This window comes from Rhyacophila brunnea, unplaced genomic scaffold, assembly GCF_057557595.1.
Source record: "Rhyacophila brunnea isolate RB1 unplaced genomic scaffold, BYU_Rbru_1.0 scaffold_6, whole genome shotgun sequence".
NCBI classification, from domain to species: Eukaryota; Metazoa; Arthropoda; class Insecta; order Trichoptera; family Rhyacophilidae; genus Rhyacophila; species Rhyacophila brunnea.
In genome coordinates this window covers 16,714,750-16,737,740 of record NW_028233276.1, presented here as the reverse complement: position 1 = coordinate 16,737,740, position 22,991 = coordinate 16,714,750, and the positions used below count along the sequence as shown (strand labels likewise).

At 33.7% G+C, this 22,991-nt stretch overlaps 1 long non-coding RNA gene across 2 annotated transcripts in view; it reads left to right on the top strand.

Moving 5' to 3' along the window:
• The window catches only part of LOC147065305 (uncharacterized), a 156,179-nt gene extending 136,285 nt beyond the window's left edge, over positions 1–19,894 (top strand). The window contains exons 5-6 of one of the 2 annotated variants that reach the window (XR_015071742.1): positions 9,807–9,969; positions 19,624–19,894. This is a non-coding gene — a long non-coding RNA (uncharacterized LOC147065305). Of the gene's footprint in view, positions 1–9,806; positions 10,525–19,623 lie in introns of those variants that run through there. The other variant, XR_015071743.1, reaches the window with a different exon arrangement.
• Positions 19,895–22,991: the final 3,097 nt, after the last annotated feature.

Genomic DNA, 22,991 nt, shown 5'->3' with positions numbered 1-22,991 from the left:
TCGAATGATTTACAATATCGAGAAATTAGTGTGGAAAGAGATTTAAAGGCAATTATTATAGGGATATGGTACTGTAACCTACTGTAAACTTACGCAATATCAACTTTAGCAATAACAACATTCAATAACAAAAATAGAAACATTATGGATGAGGATGAATCATCAGTTAAGCTTCGTTCCTTGACAAATGAACGACTTCAGCAATTGCATGCTCGCTCAGGAGACTGTAAAGATTCCGCCAGGCTGTTGCATCAGTTCACAGATACATAATTGAGTCTGAAACACCAGAACAAATGCAGTAAGACAGAACATATGCGTAAATGTATGTAAGAGGGGGATAGGGAGAAGACATATGATAATGTTGACAGGTGGCCCTGACCTGGTAATATTTGCTAGGATTATAATATTATACTTAGCTGAAGGATCTTGCAACTATTTTTTTGAACAGTACCTACTTCAAGAACAAGATTATTATTACAATAACAGAAAAAATGTTGACTTTACAATAAATATCCTCATAATATTATAATCTTTTGATTTTTTGATGATAATGATTACATTTTTTATTGATCAAATCAAAATTGTTTTTAACAGGGGATGTCACTTTTGTTACTAAGAAAACCTTCGATAATTCGCGACCCAGAATAAATCAAATACTTACATATCTATATTTTTTTATAAAAAAAAAAACGAAACTTAATTCACTTCATTCATTTTGAGTGACACATTAGTGATTAGAGCCAAAATGCCCGTCCCGAAAGCCCTGCGCGCGAGTCCGAATCCCGCATCTGAAAAATACAAATATGTTTGATCCAAAGCAAGGACTCAATTGATAAAGCAAATGGGAAATGAGCATTCTTCATAAAAAAAACTATTAATATATCGTCCACTCTGTGAATGATTATTTTCTTTGCATGGAAGCAAACATGGTACTTCACAGTTTTTATTTCACTTAATAATTAATACCTACAATTTGTCGAACTTGTGGATTGCGATACAACGTATTTCCACAGGTATTAACAATTTGCGGCTCCCAGTGTGGAACTGGATTAGTAGATCTGTCCTACAATTATTTTTTCTTCCAGCTATGGGTCTTGTCCATTTGGAAAACTCTGTTATATTGTATAGCTACCCGTGTTTGATCCATTGTACAATTATTTCGTTTTTGGTTTCGTTTCCTTGATATGCCACGTTATACTGTTCTATATGTCTGAACTATAGTTCTTTTAGTTAGTAGTCTTTTAATAGTTTTCCCCTCATATAACAGTATTACACCTTTGTTGTAGACTTATCGGTATTTGTGAGTATAGGCCTCACAATATATCTACATAGCGTTTATTCCGGTGACCCGGTAGTCAAGATGGTCGTCGTTCGAATTTAGCGGAGGTGGAACAAAAAGAAAGAAAAATGAAAAATAAAATACTTACCCAGTGCGCCGACTGCAGATTTAACATTTTGAGATGCGAGTGCACTGACCTTTATTATTATACGGCCAAAGGATTTTTTGCATTCGTAATGTCCCGACCGCAATCAATTCAAAGGGGAGCCTTTTTATTTTATTTCATCGAATATTTTTTTTATTTTTATTTTAAATGCTGTGAAAGGATAACCGATAGTGGAAGACAACAACTGAAATAATGAAAACACAGGAAAATAATCTGTGCGAATAATAATTGCCGATCCATTCATTCGAATTACCTTGCGTTGGGAAATTTTTCGCGTCAATAACCCAGAAAATAGACTACATGTAGCATGTAGGTATACTATAGGTACTTACTTACTAGTTTTTATTTTCTATCGTTACACTTCATTTTCCTCCATGTTGGTTCCTTATGTGGGCGTAAGGACGCGCCAAAAGTAGTGGCCGTCCCCAGCCGGCGAGCTATAAATATGACAGAATTCAAAGAAAAGTTGAAACAATTATTTTATTGTTATGAAAGTATTGATATTATCTAATAATGTAACATTCTGAATTATTGTATATAAAGCATCTTAAATCGATAGACATGTACGTACCTATCGATGTAGCTCGATAGCATATATAGGTACGTGAATATTTAATGACATGAAAGAAAAATGCGCCTCACGCGACTTTTTTGTTCATCGTAAAGTTTATTTTATCTAATTATTTATTAAGAGATACTTATCATTAAAATATATCTTTCCTTTTGTCCGCCCCTTGAACCCAGCCGCCCGGGTGTTTCCACACCCCTAACACCGCCTCTTGGCGCGTCCATGTGAGGGAGCAAATGGACACCATGCAGGGCCTCCGAGTATCCTGTCACTAGCCAACTTCTTGGCGTTATATTAAACGTTGTTATACTAGCTGGATTCCTAGGTCAGTGTTTTTCAAACATTATCACTTCACGATTCCATTAATGCATCAATATTACAAATTTCGTCCTAAAAAAACAACTAATTATGGGACAGTATATTGGTCGTCACATAGTTTCACAAAAATTGGAGTGAAGTACCTAATATAATTTTATTGATATCGTAATAAGGAAAGAGCGGTACCTATATAAATATAGCACGTTGAAACAAAAACCTCTGAAGTGAATGACTCTATAATTATGACCATGCGTCAGCGTATTTAACTACGATCGTCTGAATTTAATAAAATTACTTAAGTACTTTATGTACCTACCTACTGCTTTACCATTTCTGGAATTGAACGTTTTAAAGAATGAACCCTGAGATAATAAATCATTGGAGAATATGAATATCGTCATAAACTAGAGAGGTATGGAAAAATCTTGCAATTATAAATTTAAATAATATATAGAGTATTACCGAATATTTGACATAAATTAAAACTAGAAATAATAATAAGTGTAAGAGGCTTAATTAAAATACAGCTTATCATTTATTAAAACCTACCCAATTAAATGTGTATCCTAATGATGAGAATAATCATAGTGAACAAAAATATTTCCTTTATAGTTTACTGATTGTTCAGGCGTAAACCTCTATTAGGTATGTAGCCCAATTGTTTAATTTGTAACCCATTTAGAGCGCTACATCCTTATAATATCGTGGAAAGACAAGATAAGAAGCGACATGGTATTATAGATATAGATGATAGAAAATCAACTAGAAATATGTACATACCTACATAATATTAGAATTACACGATATATTTAGCGCGGAAAATTTGAATAATAAAAATATCTTGTACCTACGCGTGAAAATTTCCACTTTAGCTTACTCGTGCATTTGAGAATTCAAAGAAAAATTGATCTGGGAAAAAGACGAATAATATAAGGGTTGAAGACTATTATAAGAACATGGTTTTATAATAAGCATAGTGTCGTTGTTCAGGTTAGCGGTGTCAAAGGTGCAGATCGTTTTCATGATTGCAATATTTGTAGAGGTGACAGTGCTTGAGTACCTATAAAACGAATGTAAATTATTAACAAACGGATATTTAGAAACTATGGGTAGGTACCATTATACTCAGGGAACACAGAAAATAATGGGCAGTGTGTTGATTTCTAGGTGAGGCTGTAATAAGATTAAATTCTCAAGTTTGGAGAAATATGAGAAAAACTTAAACATATTATGTTAAAGAATGTGTTATTTTCAATAGTTATATCTGTATCATAATATGCATTAATTTTTTCCCGAAAAGGTAAACAATTGAATATTGGTAATATTTGAGGAAACTCGGCGCGCTTCATATTTCATGCGTGTGATGGCCTGATCGTTATAAAGTAATAAACCGTATTTAGCTTCAATTCATTGGTCCATGGCGACTGGCTTATGAATCTGTTATGATGTTGTTGATGACTTTTATCTTGCCCCGTCTCCAAATGTTGATGCTGAAAACGTATCACCGAGGAAGCGAACAATACCTACGTCAAATGACGCTGGATGCAGCGTCGAAGACCTGGCAGAGAAAATGGGGTGCCTCCAACAGGCGCACATATTTGTTTTTGTCTTGTGACCACTACACCAGTCAATTTTTGGCTGGACACGGTGGATTCGCTGCCAAGCTCGATGAGCTAAGACTTGTCACCCGACCAACATGTCCATGTGGCGGAGAACTACAGGATACAAACTACATCCTCCGGAAACATCTAGAAATGTCTACGGAAATGGAAGACATGCTCAAATCGGTCCAATCAGATGTTGGGCCTTTCGCTCACTCCTACATGGTCGCTACCAAGGCCAATATTATTTCTTTAAAAATGCGGCATCTTACTACAGACGTGAAGATCTCTTCACATAGTCTTGTCTGCCTGTATATTTTTGCATTGTTTTTGTATAATAAGTATACTTACTTACTTGTATTTATATTTTTTTATTTAGGTAGTAGATATGTATTATATTAAGTAGATATACTTAATATTTTGTATTTTTACAGTAAAATCAGTCAAAGCACACTCGAGTGTCTGGTAACCTTAGTCTTGGATATCTGTTTCTGAGACATTCCCAGACGTAAAAAACTGCTGATGCTTCAAAACTAAACGTAGGGCCTCGAGACACACTCCATTAATACAGAGAGTATCGTGCGGGCCGGTTGATTTGGAGTGGTCTAGTATCTTTGTTATGTGTTTATACTCCACATTGTGAACGGATAATGATGGAATAGGATGGATGAAACTTTTATGCAATATTGCGAAATGTGATGCGACTAGCTCGCCCCTACCGGATCTGGGCCCGGAATCCGGAATCTCATTCATCGATTGCTATCGTCGCTCCGCCGACCCACACGTTTCTGCAATGCTGCAAACTTACCCGGGCCACGAAGCATTCGTGGGAGTGACGTATGCATAGGTACAATTTACAATGTATGCACCGAGAATATTACTAATAATCCGAACGTTCGGGTTGTGTATTAATGCGAACGTTCGGATTCGCGACCGACAAGCGGCGGGCGACCGAGTAGGTCACGTCGGGCTAGTGACCCCTGACTCCGGAGTACTGATAATAACATCACTGCACACTGCACTTGCCGATATGTTGCGTCAAGTTCACTTGAAGTCTCATCAAGCTGTCGTTTTAAAAATATTCTTTATCTCATTGCCAGATTACAGGAGAGAATCTTAGCACAAGTTGCACAGAATCTCAACTCATAATGAAAATTGTACAATATCCCTAAATGCAATTAATGATGTCACATGTGGTCCGTCATCATTATTGTGTATATTTTTAAATTTTGATTTATCGACGTTTTAGAATAAATAAATTTTAAATAATTGAATCATTACTTAATCCCGAATGAATTAACGCACTGCGGATCGAGTATACCTACCTAGTAAGATAAATGTATTTTTATGGCAATAAAAATAGTATTGTTCAAAATGCTTCCTTTGTTTATGTTTTAGATGCCACAGTGAAAACAACATAAGGCATATTTAATACTGTCAATCGTTCGTATTTGCGTATTTAATCGATATTATAAATACTGTTCTAACTCCATAAATGCTTATTTTTATAAAAATATCCATTGGCTTAAAATACTCAATATTATATTATTCAACCTTGAAATGTTGATTTCTAGGATGAAAAAGATAGGCCATCTCATGATCGTTACGCCTGTATATTGTTCGGGCTTAGCTCCCAAAATTACCCCAAATTCTGTATTTTATTGGACTTTTATCAAGTAAATTAATATATGGAATCAATTGATTGGAAAGTTGTAAACAATTCAAAGTGATGTTGAAAATAATATTATTGACGTCACTGCGTTCACCTCACAAATACAGTCACCGGGCCCAGTGCATGTAATACCTACACAACATGATGCACATTGCTGCGTATATTGAGTTCCTTTGTTGAGACACCAGCCTCGAGGCTTCCAAGCTGCAGTCAGTTTGTGGATGTATTTGTATTTGCAGGTATTTGTATGGGATTAGATTAAGTACATTCAATTTGTGTATACGAGTATGTTTCTTGTTTGTATAGTGGAACCAGTGGCGTATTTTATCCTTCCTACCCCTCTTTTATTAATGATATATTGAACTAAGCGTAGCCTCTGTTACCAATACAATAATGCACTGACAAGAAATATTGTAAACCGGTGTTTTATTGTAATTGAGATTTGATTTGACGAAAACTCGTCAAACTCATTTTGTCAAATAACATAATAAGTATCTAGTAACTACCTACTATAATAAAGGCATAAAAATTTTCTCTTGAATTCGCACGGATGACGATACGTAGTCTCGTTGTGGTTTAAAAAACTAGATGGCGGTTAAATAGGATATGTAGGTAATCTAATTTTCTTTCAATTATTTATACGTTAACATTAAGTACCTACTTAATCAGCTTTTATAATTCAGGTAGTTATTCATTCAACGAAAATTGGTTGCCATTATAATAATATGTACGATTAGGTGAATTTAGTTAGCAAATAAGTGAATATTTTCACAAGCGATCTTTTTGAACTGGCTGGATGATTCGGCATTCGATGGACCTGGGATTTACTTTTCAGCATCAATTCTCCCCTTTGTTTTTCTCTGTTATATTTTGTATCTAGCGAAAATAATAATTAGTATTCAAATGCCTGTGCTCCATTGGCACGCAAGTCAGACGATTTAAAGTCTTCGGACTTTTTTTTCGCATGGAGCACCCCAGATCTCCGGACTTTTAAATCCGCAGACCAGGCTCGTTGGATATCAAACATGTTTGATATTTTACTCTCCGAGTTGCCAGAATTCGTCTGTCAATCACACGTAAATTCGATTTAGTATTATTACGCAATCATTCGGACCGAAAAAACTCTGTTATTGTTTTAAACATTTTTATTGATTAATTTGTTAATTTACACATTAGAAAATGAGGGATTTATCATTTTTTTTTAAATTTGTATTTATGAAATTCATATAAGAACACGTGAAATTTGTGTTGTTTTACTGTTATATTATTTTATGCTAGTCTACATATAAATAATACAAAATTGTAGGATTATCGGAAGACATTACGATAATCGAAACTTTTGACTTTTGATACTCGTAGCTCGACTTTTTTATTCGTTTGTTGATCAGTAGTAGAGCATAGACAAACCGGACGATTTATTGTCCTCGGACTTAGTCGCCAATGGAGCGCCTGCTTAAGATTCTTTTCTAAAATATGGTCTGCGAGCGCCATTTTGAAAAATTAATTAATATCCAATAATCGTTATTTGCAATTATCTCGTTAGTTAATTACACTACGTACCTATAACATGTATTTATCGTAGATTTATATCCTTTACCTTTTACCATCTGTATATTTTTATTATTGAATCAATAACTAAGCCCTAATTCTAAGTAGTAGATACATATTACTACTATACTGTTAGACTAATATGAACGTTTTAGCAAAATAATATTCTGAAATCAACAACTAGGCTTTCATCAGGTCATTTTTATCGTTCACATTCAGATTCCATAAGTACAACATTACACGAAAACCATTACATCTGCATTGGTGTTGGTTGATTGCAGTGTTGGTGCGAATGTCTTTGTATGCGCTTTTGCAAGGCTGCACCCAGTCACGTGTACGTATTGTGGAGCGGGCGCGCGTGTGCGTCTGATTGCACGTGTGTGTCTGTAGACGCTCTGTCTGGACTCGGGATCGATATTGCGGGCTGCAGGGTCGGTTCCGGTTCCAGGACTTCTTCCGGTTCAGGGGCGCATCGGGGACGCACTCTGGCTCAGAGGTCATTGGCCACCCAGCCGATATATTATATCAATACTAATATTATATTCTACCGCATAAAGAGTCTTTCTACATCTATAACCAAGTTAAGTCAATGATCAGTGGCTATAAAGACAAAAGATGTCGCATAAATTAGTATTTGTACATAACAGCATTGATGAATTTTCTATTTGAAACAAATTATTTAGATTAATAGGTACGTAGGTAGGTACCTAAGTGTCAACATAGATTTTCAAAATTCTATGGTGTATTGCAAAAGGTAGACTTTAAAATTATATAGGGGGTACCTACGTCTAGTGTTGTCCCTACGCAAAGTGGCTATCAATATCACTAGGAAGACTTCGAATGCAGTCCTCTTTTATTTTTAGTTTCAAATTGATTTTTTAGGTGCATATATAGGTAAAGGAAGAACAGATTCGTGTGGCATTGCGCCTACGACATCATTTTGGAACGGTGATGTGTCATTTGAACGTAACACCAATACTGCTACAAGAATCTTGACTATTCTACCTTATACGTACCTACCTATTTTATTATTTACATTCTTAAACTATTAAACAGACGAATGCAACAAAAATAAAATACATTTATCAGATCACCAACTCCTTGAACATTGAGAATCTCATCTGCCTACGTCTTTACTACCTACCCTCTACTTTTCCGTCCATTATGAGCTCGAGTAAACGATATTACTCATTGCGGTAAATATAGCATAGGTATGCGGCCTTCGTATTAAGCTTTATGGTCGCTGTTAGTTTTCTAGGCCTATTGGACTCATAAAAAAACGTCATTGGCACTGCAATCAGTATGGGAAATCCTCATCATGTACCGATACAATCACATTTCCACCAAGAATTTACACTAGTTACATTAAAATGATTGAGGCGATTGATTTCAATGACGTTAACCTGCATTTTCACTTTTTTTCTTGGTTTTGATTCATTCCCTACCTTTTCAGCGTATGCATATTTGTTAGTTTAATAGAACAGCCGCCATTTTTATGAAATTTTACGATTAACTTTAAATGTGATTTTATAAATTATTTTAATGACTTTTTCACTATTTACTTTATTATTTGCAAAATGAAAATAAATTGAATTTCCAGTCCTATAATGTCCATGATGTATTTTTTGCGATTATTTCAATTAATGGGGGAGTTACTGACTTTGAAACTTCCATCCTTAATTAGTTATTTATAATCGGAAATATGGTAGCAAATAGGATACCAAGAAGTTAAAAAAACATTTCTTAAATACATATATTTCAATGGTAATTCTACTAATAATGTCACGTCTGTGCAGTAGTTACATAGGTACTACACATACAGCCACGTTTTGACAAATCGTTGCTATTTAATTGTAAATTAAAAATTAAGGTGGTTGATGATACACGTCTGGCGTATATCCATTAGAAAACGGTTGAGAGCGCATGCTTTAGTTAAGAATAAGGTGCACCTACTTTTTATAACGTAAACTTATATTATGGTCGTTGAACTTATAGTAGCTACACTACATTATTACATTTGCAACAACGTCAGACGAATTGTACGTTCATTCTAATTATTTAACAATTAGAAGCACATGACTGGAAAAAATACCTTATATATCATTACCTATGAATTGTCGCAAAGTTACTCTCTTGACAAGATAAATAATATATTTATAACAAAATTACCCATAGGTATTCATAGGTAATCCATGAAATTGTTATGTTGCCAAGATTTTTTTTAACAGTTTTATACTCATTTTGTGAAAAATACACATATTTTAAAGATTCATACTTTATAATGAAAGCCTGTTCTGGTTTATGAAAAAAACGGCCAACGGTCTGCTAGAAAATACAAGATGATTCGTCTGATTCGTCAGTAGTTCAAATTTAAATGACAGATAACTCGGATACATACGAAAAACAATCTTGGCTATGTATTATATTATAGTATATTTTATATTAGGTTAAAAAATATTTGCATATCTCCTATCAACAATAAGTAGGTAGGTACCTACCTAGTTTGTTCATTTGTATTTATGGCATTGTAGTATGATTGTAGGTAAGTACAATTAGTAGGTACCTACCTAATTTCCCATTTAGGCACATATTACAACCTTATATTTGTTTATTTTATGACGTATGTATTGAATATTATCCTTCTTTGTTTTCAGAATTAAAATGCGGCCATCTTTATGATGAGTACTGAGATCCTCGCAGCTTCTTCGCTTCTCGATTTGAAAATCTGAAGAATTCGCCATCATCGTCATTATTAGGATTCACCAGCCCCAGACCACCGTCAGAGAAGATAATACTCATGCATTAATTCATGCAAAGGTAACACATACAGAAATATTTATGATTTTAAAAGTTGCGTATTTTTTTTTTGTAAAATTTGGATTCTATTTTGTAATGTGTGGTGGTGGTTGATCGTATAGGCAAAGATTGTCTTAATGGGGCCTTCGAACCTCAGTGCTTAGGATATCCTAATAATCGCTAATACCATATTGGCTTCCAAAGCTGAAGAGTTTTAAAAACAAATAATCATGTGACTTCATCTTCTTGGGAGTGACATTGAAGTTAATGGCCACACCAAACCACTTATCAGGTCTTAATCAGGCGTATCACAAGACCCTACGTTTGTTTGAAGTTTTTTTTTATTGTGAATGACTCAGGAGAAAAAATACCTAAGGCATAAAGCCCACCAAAAAGGCGTTTGGTGCGCTCACTACTGAGTAGGCCCCCTCCCACCCGCGCATTACCCTTCACCTATGTAATAAAGGGCTCAAGGAGCACAACATAATTATTATTATCAGCGTCTCTCATAACAAAGCAATAAAAATATTATTAAATTTCTCGGGGCTTGTAATTAATATCGGACACGCAATAAGTAAACAAAGAGTTCACTGTTCTTCAATAATGGCTTCTCGCCCGTCTATCGACTACGCTTCGAGGAGCGTGATTTTGCTTGCCGTGTTCAATGAATGGACTTCGTTGTATTTTCGTTAATTCGTATCGCTGAGAAGCCAAAAAACGGTGACTCATGGGGCAGGCGGGCACAATGCGTCGTCAAATCCAGTGTGCGCTGGCGTATTTGATTACGTTGTATTTTCGATGATTCACATAGAAAATGCGCGAGCGCCCCGCAAGCCTGCTTTAGTTGAGTTTATGCCTAAGACTAATGTCACCATGTACTCAAGTGTATTTGACTGGATTTACAATAACTTTTAAGTCCATGGGAGAGACAAGTACCTACGTAGAAGAAAAATTAATAATTGTTATAAACACATGCTTATGTAAAACTGTCGATAAATCTAAGTGAAGAGATCTTGAGGTTGATAGTATGACTTCGCAAATTTTCTAAATACATCATTGGGCCTGTCACCGAAGCCACCATGTCCAGTCAAGAATAATTGACTGTTGTGATGATCCATAGTCAAAGCGGGAGTGACAACATGAAACTTAGGTAGGTACCTACCTACAGAGGTATTTCTTCTCTCAATTGTATACCTAAAGACTATGGATTGCATTCACAGAGCATCGCAATCAGCAGCCAATATACGTTAGAGCTCATGACCGAAGAAGATGACTTCCGTGTGTTTTTTGCCGTACAAGAACGAAGAATAAAGGCGTAGCTGAAAGAAGAAATGTCGCCCCTTGAAGTGTAACCCGTAGATCCGAACTTGTGTTGGCTATACAACACGTTTTGTTTAGACTCATTTTAATTCACAAGCTCGTTTGTACGGGGTGCAACTTTTGCGGGCACCAACAACCAGTACCTACCATCAAACGAATACTGCAGCAGGTATCTGTCAATTTATAAAAACCGTGTTGGTGTGTCAACATGGATGGACCATAGTGAAAAGACAAAAGTAATAGGGATCATCATCATCAGTCTGGACCAATCCACTGCTGGGTAAATGTCTCGCCAAGCTGATTCAATTTCTCTCGTGTGATATGCATTGCAACGTAGGTACTTCCGAAGAAATTACCTAATTATTTTACCGATAAGTACATCGAATAGAGAACATAAAAATTATGGGTAGTGTGTTGTTTTTTGAGTGAGGGTGAACAAGGTTTAATTCTCGAGTACCTATCTATGGAGAAATTGGGAATATACTCGTACTTAAACAAGTTTTATAGTCTATGTAATTTTCAGTAGTTAGGTATATCTGCACATCTAATCTATACACAAAACTACTATCGGCCGCTATCGAGTGTAGTTTTTCATTTTTTGTATCGAAGTATTAGCACTTATTGTATGAATTACAATAAGTTTGTTGTAATTGTTACAATAAGTGCTAATACTTCGATACAAAAAAATGAAAAACTACTCTCGATAGCTGTCGATAGCTGCGATAGCGGCCAATAGCAGTCTTGTGTATAGAATAGATGCGTTGTATTATAATTATATGTACAGTCCTACAAACTTATCTAAAGAACGGTCAAAAATAAAACTACGAACTACCTATATATGAGCGCCATTTTGAAAACGTCATTCGAATGTCAGATACTGTCTTGATTGGGTAGTTTTCGACAGTGGCTCCCCCATCCATTCTTTAGATGTTTGTATGTCTGTATTAAAGTTTGTCACATAAACGAAGCGCGCATTTAATATTGGCGGTATTTGCGAACACTCGCCGCGCTTTGTATTGCATACGTCTTATATCCCGACCATCATAAAAGTAATAATCCATAATAATCCGAAATAATAAATAATTAATCCAGTTAATGGGTAGGTATGTCCAGGGAATACAAAAGTATGGGGAGGGGTTAACTTATGGTTATAACGATTCATGGGTATGGGCTAAACTAAAACACGTGTTATTATTTTCAATATGTACTAAAATAAAGTTTGTCACGTAACGAAACTCGCATTCAATATTGGTAAAATAAATAAAAAGACTTTATTTTTTTTTCGTTGAATGGCCTGGTCGTCATTAGTCACAGATGAAAATGCTATAAAAATTGCAAACGAGGAAGCGATAAAAATGTTGCTTCCGTTTGCAAGGCGAACAAGGATTATACTCACTCAAAATCTTCAAAATGTAGTGTAATAATTAATAATTATCGGTTGAACACTGAAGACAGTATCCAAATAATTGCTCTGACATAAAAAAAAACTCCAATGTGAAAACATGTTCAATGAAATACCTACCTCAGTTATAATTTTATTCATTTTGCCTACTTTGTATCTACAATTTTACATTGATAAACCATGCGCCAATGACTAAGATCTACGTATTTTTAATTCAGATTATTTATACTTAATTTGATTATTTTGTGTTTTATTTGTACACTCTATTTGTTAACACATTATAATATGAAACCACAATGTTCGATTCTAAGAGGATCATAATATTATAGCCTATTATAGCCATTGAGTGGAGGTTGTACCTACCTATGAACAGATTTTTATTTTTGCGAGAAATGGCTGCTCAAAATATTAGGTCTGTAGGTATATCTACTATGGGTCTAAACCCACATTGAAAAAAACAACATGTGAATTAGTCAGACCCGGGACTCACGAAATTATTAGCCACCATCGTGGGCATACCCATTTGTATACTAGATGAAAATTGAAGATATTGCACATGTTGGTAAAATAATCATTTGAAAATGTAATAATATTATAACCACGGCTATCTGATGCTGATATACCTACCGAATGTGCCGTGTACTATGGATTTTGTGCGAAAATAAAATATCGCATGTTCTCGGCACATATAATTAATTCTGATGCAGTCTGTGAAGAAAAAAATGCGCTTCAAATGGTATTAATTCATTTTGGCCCACAACTGCACTCGTATTACGATAATATATTGAATATGCAATGACGATTCACTTCTTACCAGTTGCTAGATAGGTATCGCAATGTTACTGTTAATCGTTCTTCTACACTTATGGCATTTCTAAATTGTGTGTCTTGTTTTTTGGCAAAAGGTCCAATCTTGCAAACTAAAGTTCACAAATTGAGGTGGATCTTCGATTTTAAGCTCTGACATTAAACGGAAAGCACCTAGTTCTTCTCATCGCTGAATCCATTCCCGCATCCATTTAGCCGTTTTTTCCTCATTTTTGTTGCCAACAGACTCGCTGCTATTTTCTTTTTTTTGACATTCCCATATCGACAACTGACAACTGATATAACGTTTTTGAGAAGTATACGAAATAAGTGTCCGAATAAGTTACAATGCCATATGTAAACACAGCATATATTTATTCCAAATGTTGCATTGAATAAAGTGTAGAGACTTTATTTCAACGAGAAGTATACGAGAATTTTATGTCAGATCCATGCAGGTGTAAACAGTAAGTGAAATTTTATGTCAGACACATAAAATAAGTATAACGGTATAAGTGTCAGATGTAAACGTACCATTGGAAAACAATAAAAGTACATAGAGAATTTTATACACGCACTTTACATAGATATGTACACAAACAAATGTTTCATAATCGAACTGTATTTTTTCAGTTAAGACAAGCGATTTTTTAATATCGATTCACAAACGTCGTACACTGACAAAATTCCTGGAGAACTAACACTAAAATGCGCGTTTTGAAAACAATAATCTAAAAATAGACTGCACCTGCACCACAGACGGTGTGAAGATGAATTTCGGTCGCAAATATATTATATAATCATATTAAATAATAAAAAATAGCAGATTCAGATTATATACCGTTGCTACTGCATAATTTGTCCACATATCGAACACAGATTTTTATCATATTCAATGAAAAATTTGGTGATGAAGTACTTGTTATTTTGGGCTGCAACAAATGTCATTTCAGGGCGCATGCGGCCTACGGGCTGCGCTTGTGCACCACTGCTGTGCTGTACAGTGTACACAAATCCTCATTTTCTGAACTAGAGTTGTCAGCATTTTTGATTTCTGTTTGGAATCAATATCCACACTAATATTAGGTACCTATTATCTATATTACCTACCTATGTATATATATTTATTGTATTGTTACATATACTGAGATTTAATATTTTATTCATATTAATACAGTATAATATTTATATGTTTGGGGATTTTATTTGGTGTGCCATGACACAATTTCCCCTTCACCAGTGTGCCGTTAGGTAAAAAAGTTTGGTAGACACAAAGTGGGTCAGGTTACGGTACGAATATGTTAAGAAAAAACCCCCTTGGTAATGGGACATGTTCCTAATACTTAATTGTACTCGACTTTCTGGAGAAGTAGCCAGTGTTACCCGGCAAAGAGCTAATGAAATGGGTAGGTACCTACTACCTACCTACTATGTAGATATCTAACACGTTTTGTGAAATCTATAGTAGGTACCTATCTAGTTTTAAGGGAAATGGTGACAGGAAGTCATGTTGTTTACAGCCAAGTTTTCTATCTATCACGAAATTTATTTTTATATGAAACATTTTTTTCAATAAATAAACAATAATTATTAGTATAACATACGAAGCTTGCAATTTGAGATATAATTTATTGATCATTTAAATTTTAAAGTACCTAGGCATTTTTTTTAATTGATTTTTTATTCACAGAACAGATTGTGTTCCCTGTTTTTATTATTCAAAAATATTTTCGCTCCATGACAGTAAATTTAATTAATAAATTTTGATGATAAACATAGCTAAAAAATATTATGTGATTCGAAATAAGGTGGGACCCTCTAACGAATTTACATTCTATAAAGTTTTATAATAAAAAATATTTTGATTTTAAATATTTTTACACAAATACGTATCTGATTAATTAAAACACATTTTTATTATCAATAGATTGCCTCAACAATTCAAGCTTCGTATTTTTTCCGCTGGGTGTCTCTGATAGGCGAATAATTTTATTCCGATGTTGGCTGATGCCTAAATAGGTACTGGGTATTGAATATTAAAGTGGTGAATGATGGAGGTGGGCTGTGTAGATTCGTCATTAATAGAGCACCCATCACCTTTTCAGTCATACTTACTTGTTTGTACAAATTGCCGACGGTGTTGCTTAGTTTTAAAAATTTAATTATACCCCGCCTAAGCCAAACCAGATTAGTACAGGTAGGCTGTGGAGATCCGACAAAAATAATACACACCGTTTCATTCATACACATTTGTTTTCATTGAACTAAGAATACAAAATGCAGATATTTTTGAAATTTGATTAGGCCCTGCATAAACCATACATTTACTTCTATTTATAAAATATCTAAAGTTATGTATGATTGGCATAATTTTAGATATTTTATAATTAAAAGAACATTTTTTCTTTAATATCTATTATCGTTTAATTAAAAACTATCTAATGACATATGCAATTTGTATTACATATTAGTTAAACAAAAACAAATAAGTAGTATGACTTACAAAGTTTAATGTGCACTATTTATGTCGAATCTGCACAGCCTACCTCCACCCTTTGCCGCCGGAGTATAGATATTCTGAAAACTAAGAAATCGTCCCTTAAAATAAAATATCTATAAGATCTCATTAGACACAGAATCAACAATATATATTTTATTACCTAATATAAAATGCAGTAGCATATTACATTTCTAATATTGAAGTAGGTAACTATCCAAAATTTCAATTAATACCATCCAGCTACATAGATACTACTATTTTTAATATCATCATTTGTGGTTTCCATCTTAGAAGTAGTGCATCTTTGACATTTAGAGAAGCCATGTTGTGCTGCATTACCGATGCAGTTAAATAAAACCAATTTTTGATTATATAATGATATCACGAGCGTCAGAAACCAGCTATTGGTTAACTTTTCTACTTATCGATGCGATAGTTAACCAATCGGTATCTGCCCGTAACTGTGGCACCGCCTGCTAGCTATCAGACTACTGATTGTAAATAAAATTGTCAATTTTATTTTATATAGGTACTCTTTATTTTTTATATCTCAGTTTTTATAGATACATACAAATCTTTAAATATATGATTTCTTTTGATTGTCATTATTGCCAGTGATGAACTGAGGCGTTTACAAGTAGCGAAGACTCAATTATATTTATATAACGTTTACCATATTTAATAAAGATCCCGTTTACACGTGCGTGGATCTAGTGCTATAATATAATGTGTATTATAGCGCATTATCGTCTGAGAACTGTAGTGGGGTGGGATAACTAAAAACAACGTCTTTTTTATCTGCTTATAAAATTAATTATTTTTCATAGTGTTAAGTGCTGTACTGAGATATTTGTTCTTTCTAGTAAAATTTCTTTGTACGAGAAATATACCACTATAACATTGAATAAAAAATCCCTCTAGGTATAATAAATGTTAAACTGGGATATCATACATGTCTTACCATAGCACTCAAATAATTTAATAAAAATATGTTACTGACGAAATATATGGTCGTATGCCTTTGGATTTTCTTTAAATAATTTTATTTTAATGCCAATCACGGCGAGCGGTCAAACATATACATGTTAAAAAGTGACATATTTCCTTTATAAATATATATATGAGATGATTAACAAGTTTCAATTTTACTAAGAATATAAAATGACGAATTTCTTTAAACCTCAATATCTCAATGGTAAACCTACTATATTTTTTAGATGTCCCACTACAGTTCTCAGGCGACGCTATGTAAACACGTATTATCGTGCAAGTTGCAAGATTGCATGCATGGAACAAAAAAGTTCAGAAGCTTTTGAATTTTCACGCTATAATTGGTATACCTACTTGCATGGCAGATGCACATGCACAGTAGAACGATAGTGGCAAACCTACCGGGAGAAATACACACTACACCGCACAGAACATTTTGACGTTTAACGATTATCTACGAATCTCTCCTGACCTGTCAAATAGCACCATACAATGACAATATCGCGTCTCGCTTTCGCTTGAAAATGGGATTGGAGTGACAGTCAGCACTTTTACGTGTTAAAAGTAAAGTTGTTGTAGCGATAGTTTAAAATACACACTATTAATTATTGGTGCCAGTGAATCCATGTACGTGTATAGGCGCTATAACTTCTAAAATAAACACAAATGCGAGAATTTCACAACCACAATATCCACAAACCACGAATATCCCGAATTGATTTATTATTATGAGAAACTAGCAACATCTTTAAATATTCAGCGTTTACTTAGTGATAATTTATGAAACATATGTAGGTATTATTTTAAAATTCACCACATACCTATAAACAATATTTTATCATAAGTGTTTCGCTATTAATATTCACGCAAGAGTTTATATGTAAAGTATTAACATTACTATTGTCAATACTGTGTGATGTGGGTAAGTGACGGTGAAAGGGACAGCTGAAAGTCTGAGCATTTTTGTCGAAAATAATCAAAACTTCATTAAAAAAGATGGTAATTTTAAAATTTATAAAAAATATGTACATAAAAATATTTTTAACCCCTGGTCACTGCTCCTCAGAATTGCATCATTCAAAACTCTCATCCCCTCTACCCAATTGCTACAAGAAAATTTAATCGGCTGTCCTTATTTCACATTGCATTGCTATGTTGCTACCTCCACCATATATTATTGATAACAATATTATAATAATAATATGTACTTAGAACGCTCTCAATATTAATTTATTTCTAACTGGAAATTCTCAAGTAGTCTCACATGCAGTGTTTCTTGACCCTTTTCGATACGTGCCGCCTTTTCAGTTTAATATTCTTCCGTGCCCCTCCCCCAACCCATAATAGTTTCTACGTCTATTGCGAAATATTTATTGTGTTTTCTTGTTCATTGGTTTCTTTTGTGGTCTCCTTAGGACCAACGAATACCTCCCCTCCCCTTAAACATATTATATCATTAAACTAATTGTGTTCACCAACAATACGAAGCAGCTAATCAGGACCGTGAGGGGTAAAAGTGCCTAGTGGACCTTCATCGGGCAGTGAATCGACCTCCGTTATGTAATAATAATTTACCATAAACAATTAATAGTTTAATAAACTATTTTTTATTTTTTTATTCAACGTATAAGACACACGATTTCAGAATGTAACATTCTATATAGGAAAAAATACTAATTAATAGTTTACTTCCTCATTCCGTTGATAATTAAAAATCTTACCAGTATGTTTTCTTTCTTATATTTTTAATTTTATATTCTAGAAATCTGATGATGAGTCCAGGGCCCGAAATAGCATCAACGTAAATAATTGTAAATTCTTACAATATTGCAGAATTAAAAAAAAACTTTCTGTCTAAACCATTGAAAAGCCCCATGAAAATAATTAACATGACATAAAATGTGATGATTTATGTAATTAAATGATAATCCTCGTGTAGATCATTATTTAAAGTTGAATTTATACCTATACCCAGTCGTATTTGGAAGTTCATACATTTGCGAAACAGCATTTTGCTGCCGTGAACAATTATTATATGTTTGGATTCTGCTTTACGCATAAATGGGGCGCCACCTATGTGGTTGTGTGAAAACTGTTCTTTACTTACCTACTAGTAATTTAGTGTCACTTGAATTCTTTTGCCTCACCACCTCAATTAATACTTAGTATTTTCTGAATTCGACCCTGCAAAATTGAAACTATATTTTATAAAGATCAACAGGTATTTAGCAGTGTGATAACCTCTCGTATTTTTAAACAAATGATAACACTACAATTTATTAGTATTTCGCATTGATAACGATATTAAAATAAGTAAATTTAATAATTAAGTAATGCGAACGTATTATCTGCACATGTTTATAAATACACAAATACGTCAGATATTTTATTTTATTACTGATAGCTTTAAAACCACGTGGCTAAGAAAATGCACTTGGTACGAAGATGTTAAAAATATATTCTTCTATAGAAACCATTTTGATTTTAGGGCTGCCAATAGAAGAAGAAAATAATATACTCGTTACCAATATGATTACACGGAAAATCTTTAGGTTCGAAAATTGTACTGCAATCAAAATTCCAAATACGAAATCCGTGTAAGCGTGGCATACAATATACTTAATACGATTATTATTATTCAATAATGCTGTTTCAGTTTCAGGATTATGCTGAAAAATCCCAGGAGTTGACGTCACAATCTTTAAATAACCAATGATGACTGGACGAGGAGGATTGTGTACTTGCTTCCTGCCAATACCAATAACTGAAGTTAGTGACTGATCGTTGAAAGCAGTTGCACATTACTACTCTCGCAAATGAAAATATAAGTACGATTATAGAGGTAAATTTACGTGTAAGTAATAATAAATTCTATGGGTATATTATAGTATGCATCTCTTGTGCATTCTATAGGTTTGTATTTTATTTATAAAAAAAAATGACAAAGAAATATAACATGAATTATTATTAACCATCGTTGGTAACATTTGATGCATAATTATTATAAGTAGGTAGGTAGCTTTAAATTTTAGTAATAATGTTACAGTTTTACATACACCATACACCCCCTCTGAAAATGACGCTAATCATGACAGCGCACGATAATGAGAGATTCAGGATTGCTAAATGTACGTTATAATATAAGATGCAGGCACCTCTACTTAAATGAATATATTTTAAGACGTACATTTTTAAAATTGTGAAACATATACCCTCACGATGTTATGATAATCTTAATAGACATTTTTTAATTGGTCTCGACCAGGGATTCCAGCCATTATTAGTTGAAAGAACTATTGACATAAGTAGGTATATTGTAAAATCTCGGAAAATTCAAGCGAGGCCTAATATTAAATTCCATATGGATAAAATATAACAAAGTTTTTTTTTCAAAAAATTTTGTGATAATATTTTTATTTAAATATCTACCCATCATGTCAATATCTATAGTTAATATGTATACCTACATAGATGACGTGAAAACCTTCATTAATGTGTCAATTGTTTTAGTCATTTATATTTATTACATTTTTACAAAATATCGCGGAAACCTGTATCTACCCTGAACCAATATCGAATAGTAAATATTTTTCGGCCCTTTGCCATCCACTGCTGATTATTAATATGCATGCATTTCCACCATAATATCATTCCTCTCGATCCTTTGACACGTTTTTCATTACACTATCCATTTAGTCTTTGGTCCCACCTTCTAATGACGTATTCTACCCATCTCCATTTTAGTTTGCTTCTATTTATTTTGTTTGCGACCCCGGTTTGCTGTTCCCAGCATGCATCGACCAGTTATTCATTGCCACTAATGACAAATTTTTATATTGTTTTAATAATACAGTGGGTAGGTATTCAACGAGGGAAGAGTGTCGATGGAGTCCAGATCCCCGATGGCCGCTTGAGGTAGTAGGTTGTATAGTATTGTATTACACCATTTTAAGGCGACTGTACGGCCTGCTAACTTTCCCGGCTGTCGGGGAATATCAACAAGAGTGGCAACACTACGGAAGACAAGAAGAGAACAAATACGTCACAATTATTATATAGGTACTCAATATCATAATAACCATATGTATACGTCGTAAAAGAAGAGTGTAAGTAATAATAATAATGTAATAATAGTTGCCTGGTACTGCTCCCTAAGTGAGCGAATGTGGTGTGGTGTGGGACTTGCTATTTGGTAGTGAATTTGATATATCTACAGAATAGGTATACTAATAATAAAATAATTACAAGATAAAAAGAACTTTTTATATATAACGTTTTCAAATTTTCTGTTGAATCATATAAACTTGACTTGACTAGCTTAAACGATCAAAAAAAATATATTTGATAGAAATAATACTGAAATCATAATGTCATTTTGAAATTCATATTGACTTCCATAGGAACGCACGTATATATTAATAATTTAGTTGTTAGGACCCTAGCAACCAATAATAGTGGATTGGATTACGGATTTCTTCCGAAATAACTTTTCATACAAAACAGAATTAACTGAAAATGAATTTAATTCTACTTAAAAATGGCTAAAAGTATTTAAAAAATGCATTGGCGTCGTGTTCTGATATGTTCTAAAAGTTTCAAATATCTAGCTAGTCGGGAAGTTAGTTAAAAATCGATTGCAAGATTTGTACCGGACAAACAATCACCGGACAAATAAGAATACGACCTAATAAAAACGTTGTAATTAAAGTGTCTGTCAGTCCTATTGTTCGGTTATAACTGAAAAACTACTGATCCAATATTTTTGATATAGGTATGCACAGCTACTCTACATTGTTCGTGCCAATTTCGCAAACTTTCATCTCAATTCTCGTTATCTTAAAAAAAACTTCTAAAAAACGCTTATGCCATGAGGCGAGCCGCGTTTTGAGACGTTTATATTAATTAAACGAATTTCTCTATTTCTTCACTGTGTACCTATACCTATCTGTCTACTTCTTCTTTCCGTATTTCACGCGTACAAAATCGTGGGCGATCGCTAGTACCTAAGTACTACTACCCACATACAAGTTATATATCATTCACTAATTTATTAATATGTTAAATTTTTATTAGCCCACTCCACACGCAATCAATGACATAAATGCTACATTTATTTGTTTTTAAAGTCTACTGTCACGTAGAAATAATATATTTAAAAATTGGAACATCCGACGCACTGTGACGATGATTGATGGAACTAAAAAATCACTCAACGACCAAATCGGGTAGCTAACTGTTAACTTGATTTTTACTAATTGAAATAAAATATCATGATTATATACCTACCTACTAGGTATTTTAACAACTTCTTTCTATACCATATCCATTAAAATACGTCGGTGATGATTTTAGCCATGTTTCCTCAGTCGGTCGCTACTCTGATTTTTCAATGGAGTGTTTAAGCTCAAATCAGTCTCAGGGATTCTTGAACCCGGGTGTTTTTCTTTCACCTCTCGTACCGGAAATTTCCTTTGCAGATGCAAATTACTGTTGTCGTATTGTTTCGTTTTTTTCGTTCCACGAATCATAAACTATTTCAAACGTGATGAAGGTACATATAAAAATGTAGGTACTTTTTAACCGTAGATTAATTAATAAAATATTTAGTTTAGTTGCTTGTGTAATACAATTAATAATATCTCGCTGGCTTGTAACAATTTTAAAGATTCAGTTCTTTGGCGAATATAATATAGGCTGACCTTTCAAAATTGCGAGCTAGCAACACTGAAACTGCAACATTTCGTCAACGAACCAAGTGAATGCATGTTGTAGATGTAAGATATCAATATTTTTATTACTTATGCAATATATTAATAATTCTAATATTACATGCTAGTACAAAATCATAATATAATATGTAATGTATAATGTATCTAGTTATTTGTTGTTAATTGTACTTTTGTTACAGATAGGTAAACAGTGGCGTCCCTATGAAGTGTTCGACCCAAGGAACACAAAAATAATGAGATCTGGCTTGCCCTACTCCTGGGTGTTGTAGGCTACGGGTGTTGAGTGTAGAAATAT